Source organism: Serinus canaria, chromosome 3, assembly GCF_022539315.1.
Source record: "Serinus canaria isolate serCan28SL12 chromosome 3, serCan2020, whole genome shotgun sequence".
Classification (NCBI taxonomy): domain Eukaryota; kingdom Metazoa; phylum Chordata; class Aves; order Passeriformes; family Fringillidae; genus Serinus; species Serinus canaria.
In genome coordinates this window covers 104231131-104248376 of record NC_066316.1, presented here as the reverse complement: position 1 = coordinate 104248376, position 17246 = coordinate 104231131, and the positions used below count along the sequence as shown (strand labels likewise).

Below are 17246 nucleotides of genomic sequence, written 5' to 3'. Positions count from 1 at the left end.
CTTCTCGTTGTTTTTCCTTGGCGTTTGCATGTTGCAGGTGTCGTGTTTTTAGGATGTCACGTGAGAAAAGCGCCCGTGGGTCACAGAAGTTGCTGGAGCTGCCTGAAGAGGATTCAAGAGCTCTTATTCTTTCCCATTAGCAAAAATAAATTCTGTAGGCTGAGAAAAGTACATCTTAACAGAGGGCAAAGTGCTGCCCCACTTGTTTTTGCATGTACGTCAGATTTTATTTTTCTTAGGGGCTTGGAGGCAGTGTTCCTTTTTTATTTTATTTGTTGTTATTTTCCAAAGAGTATAAGCTGAGGTGGTTTCAACAAGAAAACTTGATATGAAGTATACTCCTGTAAATATCAGCGTGAGGGTACGTCTGTGACTGATTGCACTCTAGAAAGAGTTCAGCTGTAGGTAACAATTTGTAAGGGTTTGTCTTCAGTTTTTGCTCTTTGTTTTCTCAAAATTAATTTGAACATTTCTGCCCATAGCTATACATTGCAAAGTTAAGAGAGAGAAAAGCTGGGTTTGCAATATTTGAAGATGTAGTAGTCCCTAATGCTATTAGTACCTGTGGAATTATTGGTTTTCTCTGTTATGTGTTAACTTTTGCAAATGATTATTAATCCAAATAAGTCTGATGTAATACAGTTTATAATTCCTTTTAACTGGTTTTGATATAGTATAATTTGTCAGTTTTTGTGGCCAGTCCTATGGCTATGTGTCCCAAAGACAGCTGTTATATTAAAATGTTTATGATATATGGTAAAGTGATATGTAGCTATTTGCATTAACCCTGACATTTACAGGAGCTCCTTCTTTGATTTTGTAGGTAAACCATTGTGTTTATCAGGGTCAAATATTTGTAAGAACTACTCAGAACAAAGGTTGTAGGAGTCTATCATTGATGGAACTTCAATTTCACGGTTCTGGCTAAAATGTCTAATTTATCTATGTAGTTTTGCTTGGTGTCAGATGATCAAACTATACATGCATAGCCTAGTTAGTCAGAGTTATGTAAGAATGGGTTTCATTTGTACCATATTAAGAGAGGGAAAATAAAACCAGATCTTTTGAAGAAGTTAGATTCTTGCAAGATTGGAACATCAGACTGAAATCTGGAACCCAAGGCTCTATATCCACGTTGTAAAGGGAAAGTGTTGCCTAAGACTGGGCAGTTCAGAAGCCTCAGGTACTGGATAAGGACCAATCCAGAGCTTCTGACTCCAAAATACTACAACAGGCTGTGGGGTATGGTTATGTTTTTCCTGGTAATTGAGGCTGAAGTCAGTCCTAAAGGCAGAGTGCTGCCACTGCTTTTTTTCCTACTAAAATTATCTGCATTTTTTCCTACTAAAATTATCTGCATTTTTTCCTACTAAAGTTACAGTGGTGATGGCAGCTGTAATACAGTGACCTTCTGGTTAGAGCACTCAGAATGCAATCTTGCTTGAGCTGGTTTTAAAAATGTACCATCTCCCTTCAGCACGCCTTAACCGTGGGCAGGTACTCTTGGTGGAGCAAGTGTGTCCTGGGATGTGGGATGGGGGTGTGGGGGGGGAAGGAAAAACAGAAGTTATAACCATAACCAGACAATCTGACAGGTACCACAGAAATGCTTTCTTGCATTTTCTGAAAGGAAAAAAGAACTTTTTTGCTAGTTATGAGTTTGTTCCAAAATTTATTTGAAACTTATATAATTACAGCCAGTGAGAGAATATGTTTTTTCTGACACTGGAGTGGGGGTGGTGTTTGATACACTTTGCTCAGGAGTTGTATGATTTTTATTTTTTTTTCCCCAGGCTTGATATCCACACTGGAAAATGTCAAGTAGGCATAAAACCCTGCCAGATCTCAGAAGTGAGGTCCTTCAATACCATCCCAGCCACTGAGGAGTCACTGTAGGTCATTGGAAGCAATCAGGAAGCATGTAATAGCCCAAAGCAGAAATCAGTGTTGCAATACCCCAGAACATCCTTATCGAATACTTCAGCAAACTTGCAAAACCTACTCAGTGTTTACATTTGAATTGCAGATGTTTTAAAATGCTGCTGCAACTGCACCATCCATATTGATTAATACTAGATCTCAGGGGGTTTTCCCAGCATTGTGTACTATGAAAATAATGTGGCTAACTCTGAGTTTTCATCTTTTTCACTTTCTTGAACTTTGAAAATTTTGTGTTGTTATTCCCAGTGTTTTCCTTCATTGTCATTATTGTGAGGAACTCATTAAGTATTTTTGCTGTTTTATCCAGTATGGAAGGTTAACAAACTTTAGTAAGTAGTTTTTATATTTCATTGATAAAAATAACATACAATTGAAGCGTAATTTTGTCACATCAGGCTTTACTCTCTTAACAAATCTTGACTAAAACAAAACCCCAGAAGTGAACCTCAGGTTGTTCTTTGTCTATATCAAACTACTGAACAGGATGTGTTCCAAAATATATCTGTGTCCAGTCAGAAATGCTTTCTTACCAGGAAAATTCTGCTGTGACTCTCTATATGCTTTAACATAGCTAATGACCACCTTAAATTTAAAAAGCCTTCTTTGCTTATGGAAGGATGAAGTGTAGTATTAAGAAAGTAAAAATTTTCTTCAGAATATCATAAATGAAGCTCTGCTGCCAGCTGCCTGCCAGGATGTAGAACATGGCACTGCATGAGAGAGCACCTTGTTGAGCTCAGATAATATTTGATCACCATTCTAGCTAACTTCCAACATCTAGGAAAGCTGGTTTTGAGGGCAGAGAACATAAGACAAAGTTATTATTTGTTGTAAAAACTCAGGGGCATACTGAAAAATGGTACCCAAAGCATGGGTTTTGTGTAATGTAGATGTTCATCACCCAGTCTAAACACCAACAGTAGTCTGCAGACTTCTTAAATTGCTCTTGGTATTTGGTAAGTTGTGTTTGCTTTCAGCAGTAGAAAAATAGCAGTAAAAGGTTGCAATCTGTAGGATACCATATAAAAAGGAGGAGAGGAATTATCTTCAGCATCTTCTCTTCTGTTAGAGTTTTCTTTTAAGAGAGTCTTAATGAATTCCCTGTGGGGAAAAAAAAAAACCAAAATCCGGTAACCACCTGTTTCTGTGGAAGGCAGGAGGCACAAACTGCAAGAGGATGAGAGTATCTCCTCCATGTAGAAATAGGAAAAGGTTTAGGTCTTAATCTTCTCCTTAATTCTCCTGAACATTGATGGAGCTGGTTCTGTGTGCTGTCTGGAATGAATCCCATTTGCTGCACCTGACCTTCACAAATAATAACGTAGTGATCATAACTGCTTTCATTCCCCACCGGGAAGGAAGAATTAAGCAACACCAATGTCCTACTTTTAAAAACCAACAACTATTCTGGGATCTGTCCTTAATTTTGCTAAGATTGTTTCTGAATAATAAAATCAAAATAGTTTCTAAAATAGATAACTTAGATTTCCTTATTTTTAGGAAGGACCATCTGTCTAACAAGTACTTAGAAACTGTGTCCTGTGGGATTGAGTTAGTTGATGACATGCTAAAGTGTACGAGAAGAGGAAACACTCCATGCTTCAGTTCCATTCCTCTCAGCCTAATTTTTGTCCAAACCTACAAATACATCAGTGATTCCTGATTGCCAGAAACATTTTTTATTGTATATAAACATTTGCTTTTCTAAAAGGCACTGCAGCACTCCTTGTCATAGCATTTATGTTTATCTTTTAAATAAATAGCTTTGAAAGGGAAGATGTAGGTAACAGGGTTCTCAGTGAGTGGTGACTGCAGAAATTCATGACATTTCAGTGTTCTAAAAATGAAGAGTGAAGGCACCTCTGCCTAAGATGAATCTCACAATAAATGGGTTGTTTTATCCAGATCACCCCAGTTTAATTGTTTAAACAATATAATTTATAGTTAGAAATTAGGGATATAAAAATAATCATATTGTTCTATTATGTTTTCCTGGGAAAATCAGTGTTTCTTCTGAAACATATAACAAGACCTGTATAACACTTTTTTTTTTTTTCCTGAAGTCAGTCTGAAAGTTTTGCTGTTTCTTTGTAGTAGTCAACAAACTTGAAAAGTTCAACGAACTTGAAAAAATCAGGGGACTCAAAACAGTCATGTCAAAACAAAAGTTTGCACTCATTTTCCTAATTTGTCTTTGAAAGTGCATCCTTGACGTGTTCTTAGTTTGTGTTTCTGTTAAGCTGAGCAGTTGCCACGAGGTGGCAGGAACAGCCACAAGTTCAGTGGGAGGCTTGGAAATGCACTTGTGTTCCTTCAGTAGAAGGAAGGAGCCCAGGAATGATCAATTCAGGGTGAGCCACAATGAGATCTGAGGGTGCATGTGCTGGTGAGTTTCACCAGAGGAGTCATCACATTTATCACACAGTCAGTGTTGATACACTTTCAGTGTTTTCAGGTAACCTAAAGCAACTCTTGAAATATTTTCAATCTATTTACGGTGTTTATTTACTCAATACACAGTCAAAGTTTCATTTCAGGCAGTTTACGAACTCACAGGTCAGTTTTACCACCTCCACATCTTTTAAACTATGTAATATCATTACTTACATGAAATTGGCCAGTAATTAAGCAGCTTACATATCAGAAAGCAAAGGGTAGAAACAACTCTAACAAAATACTTTCAGTAGCAGATGATTGAATCATGGAATGGTTTGGGTTGGAAGGAAACTTGGAGTTCGTCGAGTTTCACCCTCCTGTCATGGGCAGAGACACCTTCGAGTACTTATTGTTGCTTCTTAAAATAGACAGTGCACATCTCAGTAAGTGTCAGAGCAGAGAGGTTTGCCCTTTAAGTCAGAAGATGTGTCTATTTCACAGATGAAAGAAAGTGAGAGCTGTCAAATAGTGGGACAAAGTAAATGGTAGAAGTTCTGTTAGTAGGGGCCTTCCAAAACAGATGAGTTTTGCCATACAGATTGTACCATGCCAGTACTGCTGTGCAGATAGAGACCCTCATTAGTGGTGAAATTGAGTTTCTCTGCTGTGCAGTTTGTATGGATGGAGCTGTGGGGTAAGTTCACACCTTTCTGTCATCTAAAGCATCATTTAGGCCCATAGTGCAGAGCTGTGCTTAAGAAAACCCTGCAGTGCAGTGGTACCCTGGTACTTGTGTCTGCTGTGCAGGACCAGAAACTCCTCCACATCAACAGTTCCTGGCCCAATCTGCACAGAGCAGATCTGTGAAGTTAAATGGGTGCTGCTGCTGACCCAATATCCAAGTCAGTAGGTTTGAAGGGAGGGAGGGTTATTGAAGACTAGCTCTAGTTTAGTCTCATGGCCTGCATGTCTGATAGCACTTGAGATAGTTTCATTCCAAAGAATTTATGTGCTGCAGTGCTGACCAAAGCTGGCTAAGTGGGAATGGTAGGGAGATTCAGCTCCTGTTCTAAAGTAAAACTAATGTAGTTTTCCCTCTGCACCTCAGAGGGAAGCTTAGACTTAGGCACTCCATGGGTAAATCCCCCTTTCTTCAGCATGGCAGTGCAGGAGTAGGGCTAATAGAGCAATAGAATGATCATACAGGAAAAAGTTGTAACCCTCTTCAGAACCACTATAGTAATTTCAATTACTCAAGTTCATATAGTTCCATTTTTTGTTGCAAATACTTTATTTGTGTAGATCTACAGATCAAAAAGTTTGGTTGTTAAGTAGGAGCTGAGAGATGGAAGCAAAACCTGCTAAATCATCTAGTTGTCTCTGAAGAGAAAAACAATCTTACAGGTTTTTAACAGTATTCATTTCTGTGGTTCATATCAGTTAATTAACTTCTGGTCCCAAACCTGCAGGCTATTGTGTGAAGAAAAAGCCACAGCCTCTTACAGACTTTATTGAACACTCTGGATGTCTGTGCAGGTACACATTTTGGATTATGCAGATCTGACAGCACATAAGTGGTCCTAATTCATACTCCCTTAAAATCTTGCTAAATCTATTTATGAATTTTAGACATTCAAGGAAAGTCAAACTTACCACCCTCTCAAGAAAAAAATGGTTTTTTGCTCAGGACACTGTCCATGCATCTATGCACTGGACACATAATGTTTAAGGAATGTAGTCTTACCTGGAATCTCTATGCAAAGTTTTCATTTAAATGTGAAATCATAAGTCAGAAAAGAAGAAGGCTCTGGTATTTTCAAGTTTTTCCATCTCAGAGTGCAGGTCTATAATCTGTAAAAGGCCTTTCTGTTTAGGAATGTTGAATGTCTCCATTTCCTACTGTAGCAGGGGTAAAAATCTTTTTGATTTAGAGCCATGGTTTAAGCTAGTCCAGTATTAGCTTTTTCTCAGAAGCCTTACAATGTTAGACTGCAATGTTAATCATTATATCCAGCTTGTTAAATATTTTACATCTTGTCTCTGTTTACAAATAGAATGAGTTCTCTAAAACTCTTTTCTGAAATTTATCATTGGCTATTTGTATGAAATCTGAAATCATAGTGCAAAGAGTAAGATCATGGAATGGTTTGTGTTAGAAGGGACCTTAAAGATCACAAAATCATAGGATAGGTTGGGTTGTAAGGGACCTTTAGAGGTCAGCTAGTCCAACCCCCCTGTAATGAACAAGGACATCCTCAGCTAGATCAAGTTGCTCAGAGCCCTGTCCATTATGACCTTGATTGTTTACAGGGGTAGGGCATCCACAGCTTATCTGGGCAACCTGTTCCAGTGGCTCACCACCCTCACAGTAATGAGTTTCTTCCTTATATCTAATCTAAACCTTCTGTCTTTCAGTTCAAAGCTGTTAACCCTTGTTCTGTCACAACAAGCCCTGCTGAAAAGTTTGTCCTCCTCGTTCTCATAGGCCCTGTTCAAGTATGCAATAAGGAAGGCCGCAATAAAGTTTCTCCAATGCTTTCTCTTCTCCAAACTGAATTACCTCGACTCTCCCAGCCTGTCTCCATAGCTGAGGTGCTCCATCCCTGTGATCATCTTTGTGGCCTCCGCTATGCTCACTCCAACAGTTCCACATCCTTATGTTGAGGGCCTCAGAACCAAATGCAGGACCCCAGGTGGGGGTCTCATGAGAGTGGATAATTTCCCTGAAAAAGTCTGCTCTCCTGAAATCCAGGGTACTGAGTTTGCTGAACACCCTCTTCACTGCCCTAAGAGGCTGAAATTCCACATTTCTTGGTCACTGCAGCCCAGTTGCCCTTGAGCTCCACATTTCTCACCTGTCTCTCCTTGTAGGTGAGAATAAAGTCCAGAACAGTACCTCTTCTTGTTAGCTCCTCTGTCACGTGGAGAAGGAAGTTGTCATCAATGAATTTCAGGAATCCCCTGCATTGCTTAAGCCTTGCTGGCTGTCCTTCCAACAGATAATGGAGTGGTTGAAGTCCTCTATGGGGACCAAGGTTTGTTAATGTGAAGCTGCTCCTGTCAGAGGAGTACCTTATCCACTCACTCTTCCTGGTCTGGTGGCCTGTGGCAAGCCCCCACAATAATGTCCCCTGTCCCTGCCTTCCCTTTGATCCTGACCCTTGAGTTCTTGGATGGCACCTCAGGTGAGGCTCATGGATGAGCTCTGTGCACTCCAGCTGCTCATTGGCATAGAGGGTGACAGTCCTTAATGTCCCCTGCCTGTCCTTCCTGAAGAGCCTGTATCCTTCCATTCCAGCACTCCAGTCCCAGGACCTGTCCCACCATGTCTCCATGATGCCAGTGAGGTCACAGGCCTGCAGCTGTATGTACATCTCTAATTCCTCCTGTTTATTTACTCCTCCTGCCCTATGTGCATTTTCAGAGGCCTTTAAAATGAGACCCTGGTGAAGAAGATTTACTGGCTGGAGTGGCAGGAATTCCTTTGTGCTGCTCTCCTGCTGACCTGTGATTGCTCTCCAGCCTCTTGGCATCTCTTGATGGCTCTGGCATTGACTGATAAGAATGGAATGGATTGAGGTTCTCCTTTCCCAGCAGATCTCAGCAATGTTCATGACAACATACACTTGCTTTTCATGCTTCCAGCACAACCTGTTCTTTCATATCAGCATTTGAGATGTTCATATGTGTGTATGTGTTGACTTAAGCACTAGTTCTCTTTTTAAGGAATGATCAAATCCTGCCTTCAGATAGGTAGAGGAAGCATGCTACATACTGAGATACCTGCATACATATTTTCATAGATTTAGAGTTCCTCTAGAAGTAGATTTGAAGTTAAAATGTCTTAAAACTGTTTGGGTTTGGGTATTTTTTTGGGTAAATTTTAGTTATTTATGGCACATAAAGTAAAAAATGTTTCTCCACTATGGTCTTTCAGTCAATATACTGGGTGAGTATGATATACTGCAGCCCTTTTAATTACTGCAGGGTGCTGATCCATCCTTGGAATGGAAGTACAGGATTTTGTCATCACATGTATTAAAGGGAAAAAGACTGGCTGAAAATCACACCAGCCCTGGGAGAAATTTTTGTCCTTATTGAAGTCCGTGGCAGAACTCCCACTGAATTCACTGGGGCAAGGATTTCACTCCATGTATTTAAACAAGAAAAGTATTACATGTGTTACTAATACTGCATGGATAGTAAAAAGCAGACAGATTTTCAGTGTCTGTCTGTCTCTTCATTGTTTGTGCTGCAGATTGATTTTGATTCTCAAGTCCCCAGAGCAACAAAGTTTTCACTTTGGGTGTCTGCTTGCACAGGCAGACTTACACGAGAGCATCCATGTGCCTGTCAGCATCTCATTGCAATTTTCAGCTGTGAAATTGTTTGTAGGATCAACACTCCAAAGATCATAGTGCCAGACTTGAAAGACAGAATGTATTCAGTAGCATATTTTTTCTTTGGAAACTCACTCCCACTTGACCCAGGGCTTGGCCACATCCAGAAGGTTATGTTAAGTTGCACCTCCTGATCCAGGTTTTGTGCTAAGCTCTTTTCCCAGCATTGTCTACTCTTAAGTTTTCCCTTCTTTGTCATGTAAAATGGTCTTTCTGGGCAGGTGGAGATTTCTGCTTTAAATACTTTACTTTCCCTTGCAGTCCAAGCCATGTAAAACACATTCAGACCTTGTACACAGTAAGTTTCTGGTACCAGCTCAACTGCCTCAGTGCAAAACCGAGTCCCCTTATGCTCTACATGGATGTGCTGTGAGGGTTACCTAAAATAGGCTGAACAAACATGGTTCCAAATACTACCCCATGGATTTCCATGTTAATTTTTATAACAATCCTTTTTTTTCTGTTTAAATTTCTTTATACAGTAACAGGGAATGTTCTAAACTAAGAAATGCTAAGGAATTACTGTGTGTTGTTAACAAAGTGTTTCGCTTGTAGGTTAAGAACAGATTCCAAGTACTGAGGCAGCCGCTCATCTTCCAAATGAGTGCAATTCCAAGGTGCAATTATCCACAGCTCATGTACAACCCCTGTGTGCATAAAATTAAACCACTCTCTAATTCCCACATGCTGCTGAACATATCAGTTTGAAATCCTTCGTGTGCTGAGACTGGCATTTAAGATAGCCAGTGTAGTCATAAGTGGTAAATGATGATGATCTGCTAAGATTGCTATTGCTGTATCCATGGCATATGGAGGTAAACATGAGCTCAATAAAAAAAAACTCATCTCCAAACTGCATTTATACTCTATTGAGGTTTTTTTCAGTCTTCAGGAATGAAGAAAATATAGTGCTGATAATGAATGCTTCTGAAAATAAGGACATGACATGGAAAGGAACCTCCTGGGTCAATCAAATCTAATCTGTTGCTTTCACTGGCTGTCTTACACACAACTCAGTTCTTACTTGACAGGCTTCATATGAAATTTATTTGGTTTGACAGACTTTTTTTCCTTCTGCTGTTTTTCTTGAAATGTTCAGATACAAATGTTTTTTTGGTGTGAGATAAAAAAATCTTTACCCTACTTGATAATTGAATTTATGGAACAATGAAATTCAATTTTGTTTAGGCCACAAAATAAAGTTAAATTAAACAAAAAAAAAATAGCAAATAAAGTTAAATTAATTTCAATTACCTATCAATTAAAGGAAGTTCACACTTTTATAACACCATTACAAAACCTACCTCCATCAGAGAGAAAATATAATAATATTTATAATTTTAGTATACCTTTTCTCTCTTGATTTTTGGTGAGATTTGTGAAAAGTTTTCCTTTCCTATGTTTGATTGCAATATATTTTCTGCTTTATTAAAAGCTTCCAGTTAATAGAAGGTACTGTTCTCTTAGTCAATGCATTAGTAAATTAGCAACAAACTAATGATACTTAATCTGTGTTGGAAAAGCAGATCTATGCTTATTATAAGTGGAGATTTTCAGGTCCCACTACATCAAATTATTGTTGATGCCTGCTGTGTCACTTTCTGGTTTTGAGAATGAATGGAATCCTGGAATGCTATTATAGATACTATTAGACCACAGATTACAAATACTTTATATTTAATGAGAATCTTATTCATACATCTTAATCAGCACAATATATCTTGTGTATATAGATACAGATATATCTAAATATAATGTATATGTATATATTTATATAATATATCTTAAGTATATCTTAATCAGCACAATAATCCTGAATATCTTATTTCTCAAATAAAGCTGCTGTGAAACTCTAAGAATCTGCCTTCATTTTGTCTGGAAATGGCACAGAATGGTTTTTCTAGATATTTCATTGAACAAACTACGTTGTCACTCACCTAATGTAAAAGGAGGGTTATTGGAGATGGAAATTACTCATTCTCCTTGCAATTTTATTTGTTCCATGGGATAATGGAACTGGAAAAAGTAGGAGGAGCTTGAGGGTCACGTTCATTCAAATGGTCATAGCAGTTCATGGAAGTGAGTAGTTTTCTTTCATGTGCTCTGTGTCAGGGTGATCTCTCAGATGAACAGGTCAGTGTGGTCTGAAATTGAGCATTATCTGTTGATCTGAGCCCTGAATGTTTGCTTTGCCTAATTCTTATCATTCTCCATGTCTGTCCATCTCCACCTTCCTCCACTTCAAGAATTGCACAACGTGCAATACCTCCAAAAGGTCTTATCAGGGATCTTTTGTAGCAAGAATAGTCAAGACCTAAAAGGCAGAAGAATAAGTAATTGACAAGATTTAGCATTATCAAATTATGATCTGCCTCTGGGAGCACATATCCAGCAAAACAGAAATCAGAATTTAAATATGTACTGAATAGAAGCAAGTTTATAAGCTCAGTAGCTTTGAACTGGCTACCATGGGTAAACAGGAAAGAGGTGATTGCCCAGACTTCACCAAGGATTGTGCAACAGCATGGGGGACCTGAGGCACATGCATTGGTTCCTCTGCTACTCTGACATCATTTTCAGAGAGTGTATTTTGTGCTTCCTTGGACCATTCTCTCCTGTAGTCATACATTCAGTTGCAGTGTCAACAGACACAGAGAAAAGCTGCTGTGAATTCTCAAAAATAGCAAGACTGAAAGTCAAGCTATGTATTAAATTCAAGCTATGTAGTCAAAAATGTGTAAAGAAAAAAAAAGGAAGAAAAAAGTTGGAACCAGATTGTTTCAGTGAGAAATATTGTTTTGAAGATTTATGTTTTTCTTAACAGTCTTAGCATTTTGGGGACTACCCCCATTCCCCCCCAGCCCGAAAAAAACAAAACAAAACATTAATTGGAGCAATTTGGAGCAATTAATTTATTGAATTAATTCACTTATTAAAGCTGAAAATCAGGCCCAAGTATAAGCATAAATTTTCTTTAAAATCTAGAACTTTCTAGGAACTTAGATTGGGGATATTTTCTGCTAAATAAAATAAAAATATCATTATTGGGTATTTTTTCCAGCTTTAAATTTTCAGCGAATAGTAATTAATAGCTCTGAACTTCTGACACTCTTTCAGAACTCTGTCCTGATCTGCCTTTCTCCTTGGCTTTGATGCTAAGAGTGAGGCACAGAAATTTTTGGTCCAAAATTATGATAATGTATGTAATACACTGACACAGGTTTTGAAATTACATAAAACTTTGCAACCTAATGGGTTTTGAGTTGCACAGATATTCCATATTTCTCCCTTGAGCAAATAAATCCTGCCTATTTTGTACCTTAAATGCTGACTCTTCTCTATGATATGTTTTTTCATTTTTTATTAAGCAGACTAATGTTTGATTTCTTTAACAGTGCCACATCAAACTTAACATTTATCACATTTTTTGCCTTAAAATAAGAATGTTCACATAGATGCCATTGCAATCAAAGAGCTGGAGACAGCCTAGTTCTGATAAATTTATTTTAATTTGCAGTTCTAATAAATTTATTTTAATTTGCAGTTCTAATATCTAGCCAAAAACTTGAATTATATTTGGAGTTGAATTGAAAATCTGACTTGCTAGATAAGGGGTAGGGCAGCACTGATACCAAGCTGTATATTGCGATACTTCTCTTAAGAGAAGTTCATCTCACAAGGCTTCCACCTGCGTGAACTGAGCTGAAATTGTGTCTCAAAACCTTTATTCCACCCTAAATAGAAAAAAGTCCTATGGAACTAAAAGCAAGTGATACTTAGCACCATGTAAATTGACACCTGTCATTTTCCATCAAACTAAAAGCAGTTTTGGGGTGGGCAGATCCATTTTCTATGTCTTTGTTTCCAGCTTCTTCAGAATTGAGGAGGACTTCATAATGGGCATCTCATAAGTGTTCCTGCTCTAGGAAAGTCTTACTGGATAAGAAATTCATAGTTGCTTGTGACATACATATTTTTTTGATTTATTTATTCTTCCCTCATAGGAGATGGTGCTGATGTATGCTATTTAGTCTGTTTGCCCAGATGGACTGAGGCCACATTTCAAGACTATTCTAAAAACTAATAAAACAGTGGTTTGAGAAAAGGGTCCTTGCAAACAAATGAATGATAAAGATGTATTGGTAATTTTCAAGGGAAAAAAACCCAAATTTTTACAGACAAACTTCACCACAGGACTACAGAAAATAGGCTAAAGAGAAATGATGCTAATACATGTGATTTCTCTCATAACCTTTCCTTGAAATCAATAAAGTAAGTCACAGCCATGGTCACAGCAGATTTTAGGAAGTAAATCACTGAAGATAGACAATATAATCGATCCGATGATAAAGCAGAACAAATGAAGATAGCTCAGTCTGCACAACAGCACCTTAAAACTTGGGAGACTTTCCCTCAAGTGATAAGCACGCTGTAACTCTTTGCTAAATCACGCTAAAAGTTTCACATATCTAGAAATCTGAAATCCTGAAGTTATCTTGGAGATTGCTATATTGCTAATGATTGTACATTTTTACCACACAATGCTATTAATTGCATTCATTACCTTCCTGGGCCTTTTAACCACTAACTTACATTTTTCTTTATTTCTGGGTCAGACATATAGGTATCAACTTTTACCTTACTTTAATTTGATTGTATTTTTTTCTCTTTGCTTACACAGAGCACTGGTCCGTATCTACTAAAGAATTTCTATTAATTGCAATACAATAATTCTGGTTTGTGACAATAAGATATTGTGGAGCTAAAAACATAAATGTTGCCCTAAAAAATTTACACATTGATATCGTGACCCTGACATTATATATGTGGGCACTCTTTGTTCATGCAATTTATTCTACAAATACTAGATTTCTTGGCCTATATTTATTCCAGGAGTCAGACTAATGAAAAATGCTGCATTTAATCACAATATCAGGTCTAGGGGACCTTCTTATTATTCCTTTTCATGGAGTATTCTTAAACCTATATCTGAGATACAGCATCCTGAGGCTCTGAAGTAGAAGAGAGGAACAGACAAACTGAAGAGCCAGGAGGAAAGCTGATAAAAGGCTTGGGACTGTGCAGCCTGTGATGTGTGATGTGGGACAGCTGGTTTTGTCCAGTCTTAGGAAAAGAGAACTACATAGTGGCCTTGTTGCTGCCTCCAACTACCTCATGGATACATCTTTGAGGAGGTGGAGCTGCACCATTCCCAGGCGTGAACAGGGAAACACTGAGGGAGATGAAGTGCAACGAGGGAAATTCCAGTTACGCGCAGAAAAGAAAGTTCAGCATGATCAAATGGTTGCCCAGATTTCCCAAAGAGATTGTGAAATCTCCACCCTTAGAGATTATTCAGAAGTCGTCTGGATTTGGCCCTGAGGAGCCTGATCAGACTTTGAGTTCAGCTGTGTTTTGAGAAATGATTGGACCAGATAGCAACCTGATTTCTCTGCCAGCCTAATTTCCTGTGCAATTCTAGGATCAAATCAGTAAAGGTGATCAACCTCTCGATGCATACCCCCCATAATTTCTGAACTTTCCTGTAGAAAGTTTAGATCATAGGATTGTTACTACCACAAATCAAGACAAAATATACATCATATATCCATAATTGTTAAACTCATTCACTTTGTGTGTAAGAAAATAGGAAAACTAAAATTCGACTACGTAAATAGTACAGAATCCCTCAAAAATATAAAGGAAAAGTAAAGTTTATGACACAAATTTACATAACATTTCATCTAAGTTGATATCAAATGTAAGAAAAAAAAGTTTTTTTAATGGTCCAAATTCAAAAGATGCAGCTTTTGTAAACGTTCTTTGGCTGTCTCAATTGGATGCTTTTCAATCCCTGTAATGTCACAGAAATATCTCTGTATTCTGAAACCATTTTAAAACATTTCAGAACACAGGGATATGAGTTGGCAATACCTTCCAACCTTAAATAGCAGTAACTCCAAAATTACTAACAGCATTATCATTTATGACAGAGCTTTTTAACCAAAATATCCAATGTAGCATATTTATAGTGTACCTATTAAAATCCTAAATCCTTCAGGAATTAAATGTTCTTAACTGCCAGTTCCATGTAGTCATGATAAGTAACTGCCTGCCATAGGAATGGATTCTGGAGAGGAGATAATTTGCTTTTGGCTCTTTCCCATTGGAAAGGCTCCCTTTTGGGAGCCAAGGGGTTTTTACTCTCTTTTTTCTGTTTATTTCCTTCCCACCTGAGATTAAAGGAATGAACATGCACTGACCCTGCCCATGTGTAATCCTAGGAAACTGGCACTGGGGAAGAAACAAAACTAAAATCCCGTTAGGTCTGTCATGGTTTTCGACAACAGCACATATCTTAGCCATGAAAATGTACTGGGCAGAGCCACCACTGTGTCACCAGCTGTCACAAGAAATTAAAGGGAACCTATTCTTTGGAAGTAGAAGGATTTCAGTACCAGTTATTTATAGAGTAAGCTGTTCTTGCAGTTAATTAGCAACCATCACAGTGGCAGCTCTGACAACTAAAATATGGGCATGATAATAATGAGATTTTCATAAATTTGTACTGGTTCCTGGTAACCAGGAACCAGTACAAATTTCATAAATTTTAAGATCAAATTTATGAAATATTAAGACCATTATCTGGGAGTGGAAAGTAAGTGATTTCTTTTCTGTACTTAGTCAGGAGTGTTTGTAAACTCCTGTTGATGAGTATGTACTTGCTAACTTGTTTATCTCCCTTTTCTGGCTAGAGTTTGTAATTCCCTCTGTGATTTTTTTTTCCCCTCTCCTTAGTTTTATCATCCAGTGGAGAATGAGGTGAGATGAGTACTTGTGATGTCTAGTTCATGGTAGACAATGGAATTACCCTACATATAATGGTTCAGATTCAATTCTATTGGAAACATTCCCAGCACTATCTCCTGGTACTTCCTCTCAGGTATACGGATGTGGAGGCGCCCAGGCAGAGTCTATACAAGACTCTGTAGATGCAAGTGCAGTGTAATAGGTTTTTAGCTGAAAATAACTTTGACAAATAGCCTAGTGGTTTTTCTCAACTGCAAGGCCTGTGAGGTATTTGTACAGGGAGCAGGAGCCTTATCAGCAGTGCTGACTCCAGTGCCGTTTATCAGGATTGCGCATGTAGGTTAAAACTGGGTCCGAGAGTGAACGAGCTCGAGCCTGAAACCATGGACTGCCTGCACCTCCTGTTTACCCCAGCCCTTATCACAGAGGTTATAAAGAAGCTGTTCTACCTGAGCTCATTCAGATTAAAAGGAAGCAGCAAGAAATACTACTTAGCTTTAATTGCTAAGATGCCAGATACCTGAACTTTGCTCATAACAAATCTCTGTTGGCTGCAACCTTTGCACGGCACAATAAATATGTCTGCTGCGTGGCACTGAGCTCACAGAGTTAGTAACAGAAAAACAAAGAAATTACTTGAAGTTAGTCATGGTAAATTACACTTAAATGCAGAAGGAAACACTGCTCTACAGAAAATGTATGGTCGAATTTGTTGAATAAAGAAATTAATAGGGGAAAAAATTCTTGAAAAGACTTTGTCTTTCAGTACTGTAATTAATAGGAGCTTTATAGCAATGTTTGAATTTTACTCAGACACGATAGTCAAATGTAAATAAACAAAAAAAAGGACTTTTTGCCCAGAAAAAACGCTTATTATGTGCCAACTCTAATGCTGGACTGCTATGCTTTTTGGAAAACTAAAACCAGATAAATAAGTCAAATGCTATTTTATTTGTTTTCACCTTATTTTTTTTTCCACCCCTGGGAATAGCAAAGAAAATTCATGTGATATTTCAATAAATGTCACCTTTGCATTTTTCAGAGACCTAATTTTATAGTTTTGAGAGTTGGAATTTTAAAGAAAGCTGCCCTGGGAAGATAATTCCTTAAGGCATCCAGGCAGCATAAGTGGGATTGCTTGAAGTAGTGGCATAAATGGGAAACATAAACTGGTGTTTCCATTAGGTGCCTTTATGTATCACAAGATTCTTAAATGCTTTTGTAAACTGGCTGTAGCCATTGTTCTCTTTTCTTTGGTTTTCATTGTTTTAGATTGGAAAAACAGCACAAGCTATTAGCAAAACATTATTCTTAAAAAAAAAAAAAAAAAAAAAAAAAAACCCAAAAAAAACCAGGTGTAAATTTCAGAAATATTCACATTGTTGATTCCCAGTGTTCAAACTTATGTGGTTATTTTTCACATTCATGTTTTACAGGGAGATTGTGTAGAATACTGTTTATGGAAGTGCATTGGATTAGCCCAAAACCTGAATTTCATCCATTTGCTCTCAAAGGGCAAGGAAAAAAAAAACACCTTTGGGTACTTGATATTGAATGCTGTTAGGATTTTAAGCAACTGAGCTCATTAGAGCTGTTTATATAAATCTTATCTGGGCACCTACAGTTTTGTGACTGCTTATTATTTTAGTGAAAACTTAATTTGGTGCCAAAATGCTTTATGTTCCCTGAAGCATCACTGTCCTGGCTTCTCCATTCAGG

The 17246-nt window shown here is 37.9% G+C and overlaps 1 long non-coding RNA gene across 1 annotated transcript; it reads right to left on the bottom strand.

The window, feature by feature from the left end:
• Positions 1-2319: 2319 nt before the first annotated feature.
• On the bottom strand, positions 2320-6271 carry LOC108962988 (uncharacterized). Its single transcript, XR_001991727.2, has 2 exons — positions 6062-6271; positions 2320-3042 (listed from the first exon to the last, which is right to left on the bottom strand). It is a non-coding gene; the product is annotated as an uncharacterized LOC108962988 (long non-coding RNA).
• Between the last annotated feature and the right edge of the window lie 10975 nt (positions 6272-17246).